This window comes from Scylla paramamosain, chromosome 40 (genome assembly GCF_035594125.1).
Source record: "Scylla paramamosain isolate STU-SP2022 chromosome 40, ASM3559412v1, whole genome shotgun sequence".
In the NCBI taxonomy this organism is placed as follows: Eukaryota; Metazoa; Arthropoda; class Malacostraca; order Decapoda; family Portunidae; genus Scylla; species Scylla paramamosain.
The window spans coordinates 12,871,604-12,881,603 of NC_087190.1; the positions used below are offsets into that span (position 1 = coordinate 12,871,604).

General features: G+C 36.0%; 1 protein-coding gene and 1 long non-coding RNA gene across 2 annotated transcripts in view; both read right to left on the reverse strand.

The window, feature by feature from the left end:
• Window positions 1–4,066: 4,066 nt before the first annotated feature.
• Window positions 4,067–10,000, reverse strand: part of LOC135092475 (beclin 1-associated autophagy-related key regulator-like) — a 32,220-nt gene continuing 26,286 nt past the window's right edge. Inside the window, 1 exon segment of the mRNA XM_063991022.1 lies at window positions 4,067–4,185. The gene's annotated coding sequence lies outside the window, so the exon portion shown is untranslated.
• LOC135092473 (uncharacterized) overlaps window positions 8,544–10,000 on the reverse strand; it is a 2,233-nt gene continuing 776 nt past the window's right edge. Inside the window, exons 1-2 of the long non-coding RNA XR_010262870.1 lie at window positions 9,923–10,000; window positions 8,544–9,875 (exon numbers count right to left, since the gene is read on the reverse strand). The exon at window positions 9,923–10,000 is cut by the window's right edge and continues 776 nt beyond it. This is a non-coding gene — a long non-coding RNA (uncharacterized LOC135092473). The remainder of the gene's footprint in view (window positions 9,876–9,922) is intronic.

The following is a 10,000-nucleotide window of genomic DNA, read 5'->3' on the forward strand; positions in this document are numbered from 1 at the left end:
CAGGGACTGCCACGTGTAGGCCTGGTGGCTTCTTGCAGCTTCCCTTATTTCTTATGTTCTTATGTTCTTGGTGAATAAGGTGAAAGTTTTTTTTTTTTGTGTGCGTGTGTAGATAAGTTATCGCTGAAATGCTTCCGTTTTCTCTCACTGATTTATTTATTTATTTTTCTTCTTCTCTTATGGACTGTACACTATGAAAGAAAACTGAGGTACAGGAAGTATAAATGAACACATACACACACACACACACACACACACACACACACGCACGCACACACACACACACGGAAAACACTAACATAAACAAGGAAAACAACCAAATACTACGTAAATTCTTCCTTCCTCTCTCTCTTCAGTGAATAAAAGGACAAAATAATTCACCAAACCAACCCCAAAAATAAATAAACAAATAAATAACAAAGCAAACAGAAAATAAAACACTAAAACAAACAAGAAAAAACGAGAGAGAGAGAGAGAGAGAGAGAGAGAGAGAGAGAGAGAGAGAGAGAGAGAGAGAGAGAGAGAGAGTATTGATATTCAGTAATTACAAACAACATTTTTTCATTCATTTTTTTTTCACTTTGAGCATTTTCATTTCCTACTCTCTCTCTCTCTCTCTCTCTCTCTCTCTCTCTCTCTCTCTCTCTCTCTCTCTCTCTCTCTCTCTCTCTAAACAAACACAAAACAAGCAACAAAAAATAGAAAAACACTCACATAACCCCCCTCTCTCTCTCTCTCTCTCTCTCTCTCTCTCTCTCTCTCTCTCTCTCTCTCTCTCTCTCTCTCTCTCTCTCCATCGGCAACTTCTTCAGGTACAGCCCGCCCGTGGACTACACCCGGAAGGTCCTACACACGTACACAGAGAAGGCGTTCTTCCTCCACCTCGAGCTAATCCTGCAGGGGCCCGGGGCGGTGACTTTGAAAGGGTCCCGCCAGAGTTCACGCCAAGGGTCGCGCCAGGGGTCAAGGCAGGGGTCACGGCAGGGGTCAAGACAGGGGTCGAGGCAAGGGTCACGACACTCCTCCCTTACCAGCTGACCCCTCTCCCCTTCACCGCCACGCCTACAGCCCTAAAGATGGGTGAGAGAGAGAGAGAGAGAGAGAGAGAGAGAGAGAGAGAGAGAGAGAGAGAGAGAGAGAGAGAGAGACTTGACTGCTGTTTTTTTTGTTTTACTGTTGTTGTTTCTAAGTAATGTCTACTATAACTACTATTCTATCTATCTATCTATTTATCTATCTATCTATCTATCCTATCTACCTATCCTATCTATCTAACCTAACCCTCCTTCTCCTCCTCCTCCTCCTCCTCCTCCTTTCTTAGCCATTATTCTGCATCTTATCAGTGTATATTTCTTCCTTCCTTTCTTCCCTTCTTTCTTTCTTTCCTTCCTTTCCTCCTTTATTCCTTCCCTCCCTTTTTTCTTTTCTTTTTCTTCCTCCCTTCTTCCTTCCTTCCTTCCTTCTTTCTTTCTTCCATTCTTTCATTCCATCTTGCTCTCTTCTCCTTTTATAAATGTAAGAAGATGAGGTGGATGATAAAATGAAGGAGTGTTTTTCGTGTTTGTCGCGGGAGTTAAACAAAAGACGGGAGGGATGCGCAGGGTTCTTTGTTTACATATTGTTAGCTGGGATTGTAGCGCTGTGCTGGGTGAAATATATATCTTTGTTTTTTTATTTAGTTATTTATTGTGTGTGTGTGTGTGTGTGTGTGTGTGTGTGTGTGTGTGTGTTTTGCGTTCCTTTAGTTTATTATTATTATTTTTTTATATATTATTACTTTTATTTATTTATTTTTTTGCGAGAAACGTTTAAAAAGTCGTGGGATATTTTGTTTTATTATTATTATTATTATTATTATTATTATTATTATTATTCATTATAATAACGAAAATGATTAAATAGTTGGGGTTTTTTTTTAAGGTTTTAAGTGTGTGTGTGTGTGTGTGTGTGTGTGTGTGTGTGTGTGTGTGTGTGTGTTGGTATCGTAAGCCTAAAAAAAATTATTAGAGATGCCTATTTATCTATTTTTCTTTTTTTTTTCCTTTGGCTGGTTCAGAGGAAAAAAATGTGTCTTTTCTATTTTATTAACCTTTACTTATTATTAATTTAGCAATTTATTTATTTATTTTTCTATTTATTTACCCATTTATTTATCTATACTAGCAACGGCTGTGTTGTAATGACGCCAGCTGTTAGTCCACAACATGCAAATATTAATAATAATAATAATAATAATAATAATAATAATAATAATAATAATAATAATAATAATAGAACCATATTTTGTCACATTTTTCTTCATTAATTTTGTGTGTGTGTGTGTGTGTGTGTGTGTGTGTGTGTGTGTGTGTGTGTGTGTGTTATTTCACTTATTCACTCGTTTATTGCTAAGGAAATGCGTGTGTTTGTCTGTTTATCCATTCTTATGCAATTCGTTCACGCCTCTCCCTCCTCTCACTCTCTCTCACTCTCTCTCACTCTCTCTCTCACTCTCCCTCTCACTCGTAAATCTTGAAAAAAATAAAGTTTTCTCTACATTTCTCTGATACACGACTGCTCTCTCTCTCTCTCTCTCTCTCTCTCTCTCTCTCTCTCTCTCTCTCTCTCTCTCTCTCTCTCTCTCTCTCAAAAGACTATATATTTCTGTGATATCTTGCTCTAAAAAGATTAATGAGAGAGAGAGAGAGAGAGAGAGAGAGAGAGAGAGAGAGAGAGAGAGAGAGAGAGAGAGAGAGAGAGAGAGAGAGAGATCGGAATAGTACATAAAAGAAAACGGAAGAAAAGAGAGAAATAAAAAACAGCAATAAACAGCGAAAGTATAAAGAAAACTAAAGATAAAACAATGAAAGAAAACGTGCGCTAACGAAATAATTAGAAGGGAGACTTTCTCATATTTCCAAAAGCGGCAATATTAATTAATTTTTCATTGATTTCCCGTCCTGGCGATGGGAAATAAGTACTAGTGACAAGGAAACGCTAACTACTAACTACTAACTACTACTGCTACTACTACTACCACTACAACTACTACTATTACTACTACTATTACTATTTCTATTACAGATTTGAGCTTAACCAGAGAATCACAATCTTTTTAATGGATATTTGTAGGAGTAACTTATGAATTTGTCGTATTAGTTCAGTGTACGCTTCCCTGAGGCTTGGGACTTCGGGGCTTCGAGGCAACGGCGTGTTTTGAAACAGTGAGGGAACGTGGTGCAAGAGAGAGAGAGAGGGAGAGAGAGAGAGTGGGGAGGGGGATGACAACTAAGAAAAAATAAGAGAGAAAGAGAATAGGGGTAAAAATAAGAGAGGCAGAAAGAAGAAGGAAGCAATATATTAAAGAGAAAGAAAAATAAATAAATAAATAAGCACAAAACAAGCCAAAATTAATCGAAATAAAGAAATGATAATAATAATAAGAAGAAGAAGACAAGAATGAAGGAAAGGGACGAAGGAAAGAGGAAGAGAAAGAAAGAGAGATAAATATTAGGGATAGAAAGGTGCGTACGATAATTTCTCTCTCTAATGTCGGTCACGTTTCCCTCGTCATGCCTCACTGGAAAAACTATCGTACATTAGAAGGTGTTTCATTTGTAGCTAAGCAAATTAACCATACCGTGAGTTAGGAAGTGTGTGGCAGTAAATGAGGCAGATGAGGACACGGGGACATGGCAACACTGCTAGACTGGTCCTCTCACTCACTCCCTCCCTCGCTGTATTAACCCTTTGACAGCCACTTGGTACAACTTTCCCTAATTACCAATCACTTTGAGACACTTTTATATGCTCTACAGTCACCTCCAGTCCTTGAAATGGGAAGGAATTGCAAAATGTATTCTTTTCATGGGTAACTTTCTTGTCAATGTTCGTAAAATTGCAAAATGTGTTGTTTCATGAGTAATTTTCTTATAAATGCTCGTAAAGACTTCATTAATTAATTCTGCTGGTGATAATTGTTCCTGTCGCAGTGAGAATGTTAGCTGGATTATACAAAAAATGAAATAATGAAGAGTTTTGTTAAGTTTATTTTCCAGCACGTTAGAAAATAAGACGGGAATAATATGTAAGGCAGTCAGGCAGGCAGTGGGTGAGCGAATGAGTGGGTGAGTGGAAGCCTAGCAGTGTTACCATGTCCCGTGTCCTCCCTGCCTCACTGCCACACACTTCACACGGTGCTATAGACTGTAGATAGAAATATTTTAGTCCTTGACGAATACTGATACTAAAATGAGTAAAAATAATGATAATACGAGTAATAATAATAATAATAATAATAATAATAATAATAATAATAATAATAATAATAATAATAATAATAGTAAGTAGTAATATTAATAATGATAATAATAATAAACATTAGTAACCATACTACTACTACTACTACTACTACTACTACTACTACTACTACTACTACTGACAAAAATGGTAGATGATGACAATGATGATGACAATGATAATAATAATAATAATAACAATAATAATAATAATAATAATAATAATAATAATAATAGTAATAATAATAATAATAATAATAGACCTAGTCCGTTAGATTAGTTAGGCCTAATTCAAGTTCTCATCAAAATTTGCTCTACCTCAGTGAAAAATCTGATAGACCTAAGCAAGTGTCCAGATGAGAGCTATTTCTAACACTCTCTCTCTCTCTCTCTCTCTCTCTCTCTCTCTCTCTCTCTCTCTCTCTCTCTCTCTCTCTCTCTCTCTTTCAGAATCATAATAAAGGAAAATCACTAACCTGACGTCCAAATGATAATAATAATAATAATAATAATAATAATAATAATAATAATAATAATAATAATAATAATAATAATAATAATAATAATGGGGGAGTTTTATGTAAATTATTTATTATTACAATTGGTCACTTAACGAAATTGTAATTATTGTTTTTTTTTTTATTCTTTTTTCTCTTGTTCATAAGGATTTAATTTTTTTTTATTTTCTCTATTTATTAGTTTATTTATTTATTTACTCGTTTATATTTCTAGTTATTTATCAATTCATCTGTTTGTTGCTTAATTTGTCATTTTATTCATTTATGAGTCTTATTCACTTATTTATTTATTTTATTGCTGTTTATTTGTTTATTTGTTTATCTATTTTCATCCACCTATTTACCTGTTTATTCAATTATCATCTATTTCTTCATTTATTCTTTCATTTATCCACTTATTCATCTCTCTTCATTTATTCAACCGAAGAGAGAAGCGAAAAGTTTAAAGCGAGGAATCTCTCTCTCTCTCTCTCTCTCTCTCTCTCTCTCTCTCTCTCTCTCTCTCTCTCTCTCTCTCTCTCCTCCACACAAGCAATAACTTTAGGATAAGAATAATTTTAAAAGAGAAATTTCTTGTTACAATCTGTTGATAGACAAAAAAATACGAAATCTGCCTCTTCTTCTTCTTCTTCTTCTTCTTCCTCTACTCCTATTTCTTCTTCCTTTTCTCTTTTACTTTTTATTATGTATCTTGTAATCTTTCACAGTTTCTCTTCCCCTTTCATTTTTTTTTTCCCTCCTTCTCCTCTTCCTCTTTTTCTTATTCTCTATTTTCTATCTTGTTATTATATGTTGCTTCTTTCTTTCTTTTGTTACTTTTCGTTCTCCTTTTTTATTCTCCTCCTCCTCTTCCTCTTCCTCCTATTTCTTCTTACTTGTTCTTTCTTTCTTATTCTTTATCCTGCATCTCGTTATTACGTTTCTTTCCTTCTTTCCTTCCTTCCTTCCTTCCTTTCTTTTCTTCCTTCCTTCCTTATATTCCTATCGTCATTTTTCTTCCTCTTATTTATGTATTTATTTCAGTTCCTTTCTCCTCCTCCTCATTCTTATTCTATGCTTCATCTTTTCATCTTTTTCTCCTTTCTCTCTTCCTTCCTACCACCACCACCATCACCACCACCACCACCACCACCACCTCCTCCTCCTTCACTTCCTTTACTGCAAATAACGAGTGAAAGATGAACAATAACACTCTCAGAACAGTCCAGGCGGGAGAACAGAGCTACTCAATCCCTTAGAACTGACAGAACCAACTCTTGTATTACCTTTGGAGTTTCATTGCTGCTGAGAATACGATGAAATAAATAATAGGAGTGATTTTTTTTTTTTTTTTTTGGGGGGGGCACGTGGACTGAAAGGTGGATTATCGTACTTAGACTACTGCATTATCGTACTCATCCACTTTCCTTATCAATACTATTACTTCTACTACTATCTATCTATCTATCTGTTCGTCTGTCAGTAGAATTTCGCGGGCCCGGATTCAAAAGGGAAGGTTGCCAAGGTACGATGATGCAAATTTCAGTCCCCGTGACCCAGAAACTATCGTACACTCAATTCGCGTGTTGCCGTTCGCGTGTCACTTTCTGTAGACGCAAAGAAACGCAGCCAAGAATTATAGACAACCCAAGGACACGACAAAGACCTCTAGAGCTTATTAACTGACATACCTGCGTTTTTATTTAGAGTTTACGAAAGCTAGAGAGTAAAATTTAGATTACTTCAAGTACGGTTTTATTTCATTTTTTTTTTTTTTACTTAGAGCCGGTGAAGCTTGGAAATCACATTAGAGTTTACTATTAAGGCATGACCAGATATTTAGAGCTTAGAGACCAGCGAAAGTAGAGTATTTTAACGAAGCTGTTTTAAAAGGAATGGCTTGAAAAATTTTTTGTAGGGTTTAAAACACAAAACATCGTTATAGGTTAAGGAAAACGTAACATGTAGACTATTTAGCTAAAAAAATAAAAGACAGCTTGAAAAAAAAATCTTAGAGCTTAAAACAGAGTGGTAACAGAAGCATTAGAGCTGCAGGTGACATATCTACGATTCTTAGAGCTGGAAAGGGTTTGATAAAAAAAGAAAAAAATAGAATACTAGAAAATGGTAGAAATAAAGAGAACACAAAATAATATCCAGACCCGCAGTAATAGCTTAAAATTTTAGAGTTAAGGGAACGATGCTACAATTAGAGCTAAGGGCTTGTAAAAAATGACATATACATTTGTAGAGCTGAAACAACGGCATAACAGTAATTCCTAGACCTGAACTAACGGCTTCAATAATGGCAAGTAAATTTAGAGCTAAAGGAACGAACTGATCATCTTTAGACGTAATGCAATGAAGCAATGAACTTTTGGTCTATTCGCTTTGTTATGCTTGGGCACCACACTAAAGAATGATGATGATGATGATAATAATAATAATAATAATAATAATAATAATAATAATAATAATAATAATAATAATAATAATAATAATAACAATTAGCACATTCGTAGACACAACAAACATAAGAAATATAAAGAAAACAATTAAATTTTCAAACAGGAATCTTACTTTCATGTAAATATTCACTTCCTTCTCTCTCTCCTCTCCTCAAGCTATTGTTGTAGTTATCTTTTTTTTACTTTTTTTTCTCAAACTAGTCTATTTTTTTATTGATACCTTTTTTAACGAAATAATCATGAATCGAACACGAACGCACTTTTTATATCGTACCATTCATAAATAAACTATCGTACTACATTTATTTATAACCTCACAATAATTAGAGAGACTTGGTTTATGATATTGTTGTTACAGAAAATAATGATAATAATAAACTTGTCCATTTGTCTGTCTGTCCAAATTTTCCGTCTGTCTGTCTGTCAGTCTGTCTGTCTGTTTAGTCTGCGTGGCTGGACGCTGAGTGGTCACATATCAGTATTGTATTCTTGGTGCTTTAAGTCTGTCCTTCATACTGTCCATTTTTGAATTCATAATAAAGAAATATAAAAGCCATGCAAGGTATTCTGTTTTCACTTTCGTACCTCTCTGGGAATAATCGTATACCATTATATTGATGTTTGTACTTGGGGACTATCGTAAAGATATTTAACTTTATTATATATATATATATATATATATATATATATATATATATATATATATATATATATATATATATATATATATATATATATATATATATATATATATATATATATATATATATATATATGAGAGGGGCACAGTGGCAAAGTAAAGGTGAAAAAGGATCATCCAATATTGGAGGATAAGCGATGGAAGACAGCAAGAGATGCAACACAGCGGCAATGAGAGAGGCTGAAGAGTCACGTAGAGGAGAGAAGCTGATAAAACGAAAAACTTTTGATTCCATCCTGTCTAAAAGAGCTGCACGAGTGGAACCCTCCTATACATGTGAAGCACACCCCGTACATGGGCAGATAAGGTCCCTGTACAGAGTCAGCAGCTGCGGGGGACTGGCGGAGACGACTCACAATGCTTAAGAGTGAATAGGACAAGAAATTTGCCTTAGATCATTGATGATTAATAGGAAGAGAGTGAATGACAGATGAGAACCCTGAGGAACACCACACCGCTGTTAATAGACTCCTCTGTGTGTGTGTGTGTGTGTGTGTGTGTGTGTGTGTGTGTGTGTGTGTGTGTGTGTGTGTGTGTGTGTGTGTGTGTGTGTGTGTGTGTGTGTGTGTGTGTGTGGCGAGTGACAATAACACACACAACATGCACTTTGCATTTTTATTACAAGGTACAAACAATCTCATCTTGCCACCATAAACAGGATATCTCTCTCTCTCTCTCTCTCTCTCTCTCTCTCTCTCTCTCTCTCTCTCTCTCTCTCTCTCTCTCTCTCTCTTATTTACGTAAAAGGATTTCCTGTTCAGATTAATTATGATGACGTAACACACACACACACACACACACACACACACACACACACACACGCACGCACGCACGCACACAGTTATTGCACCACTATCATCATCATCATCATCATCATTATCATATTTTTTTCTTAATACTATTAGCTATTATTATTTACAATTATGTCCATTATTCACTAGTCATCGATCAACTTACGTAATAGAAAACGAGCGAAGAAAACGGATAGTAATTAATTAATGACGAAATGAAAAAAAAAATGGAAAAAAAAAACAGGCGGTAAGAATTGAACTGTTGTGAAAGACTTGGGACTTTTAAAACACACACACACACACACACACACACACACACACACACACACACACACACACACACACACACACACACACACACCTGTTTACATCTATGAAAACTTTGGTGCCAATATTGCATGTGTAAAAATACATAGAAAAGTTATACTAGTCTCTCTCTCTCTCTCTCTCTCTCTCTCTCTCTCTCTCTCTCTCTCTCTCTCTCTCTCTCTCTCTCTCTCTCTCTCTCTCTCTCTCAGCACATAAACAGCTGCTCCTTATTAATAACCATCTTACAAACTACGAACAAAATAATAATAATAATAATAATAATAATAATAATAATAATAATAATAATAATAATAATAATAATAAAGGTAATGGCTTTACTGAAAGACCTCAAGTAGTGTTTCGTGTTTCATCACAACTGTAGGGTAGATGACTGAGTGAATGACTGACTGTAAGTAGCGGTACTATGTAAGTCTGCATGAATTGTGACTGGTTGGGCTAGTCTGCGGTTTTCCTGTAGCCCAAAATTAAGCTGTTTCTAGCCCAAAAATTCTCTCCCATCGGCTCAGAATTACCAGTCCTAATAGCCCAAAAAATTCACTTTCTTGTCCAAACATCCAGCTCTTTCTAGCCCAAACTCTACTCCCTCCCTAGGCCAAAGTTTCCAGTCTTATTTCAAACCCAAATATAGCCCAAATCGCGTTCTTCCTAGCCCAAATATTCAGTTCTTTCGTTCTTTCTACCCCGACTGCCTCTCTCTCTCTCTCTCTCTCTCTCTCTCTCTCTCTCTCTCGAGCCTAAATTTCTGCACAATACAAAATTTTCTGTCCCTGCCTGACCCCCTGCCATGCCCCACTGCTGCCAACCTTGACGACCTCCCAGCCTGTCCCTGCCATGCCCCACTGCTGCCAACTTTGACGACCTCCCAGCCTGTCCCTGCCATGCCCCACTGCTGCCAACCTTGACGACCTCTCACCCTGTCCCTGCTTGACCCCCTTCA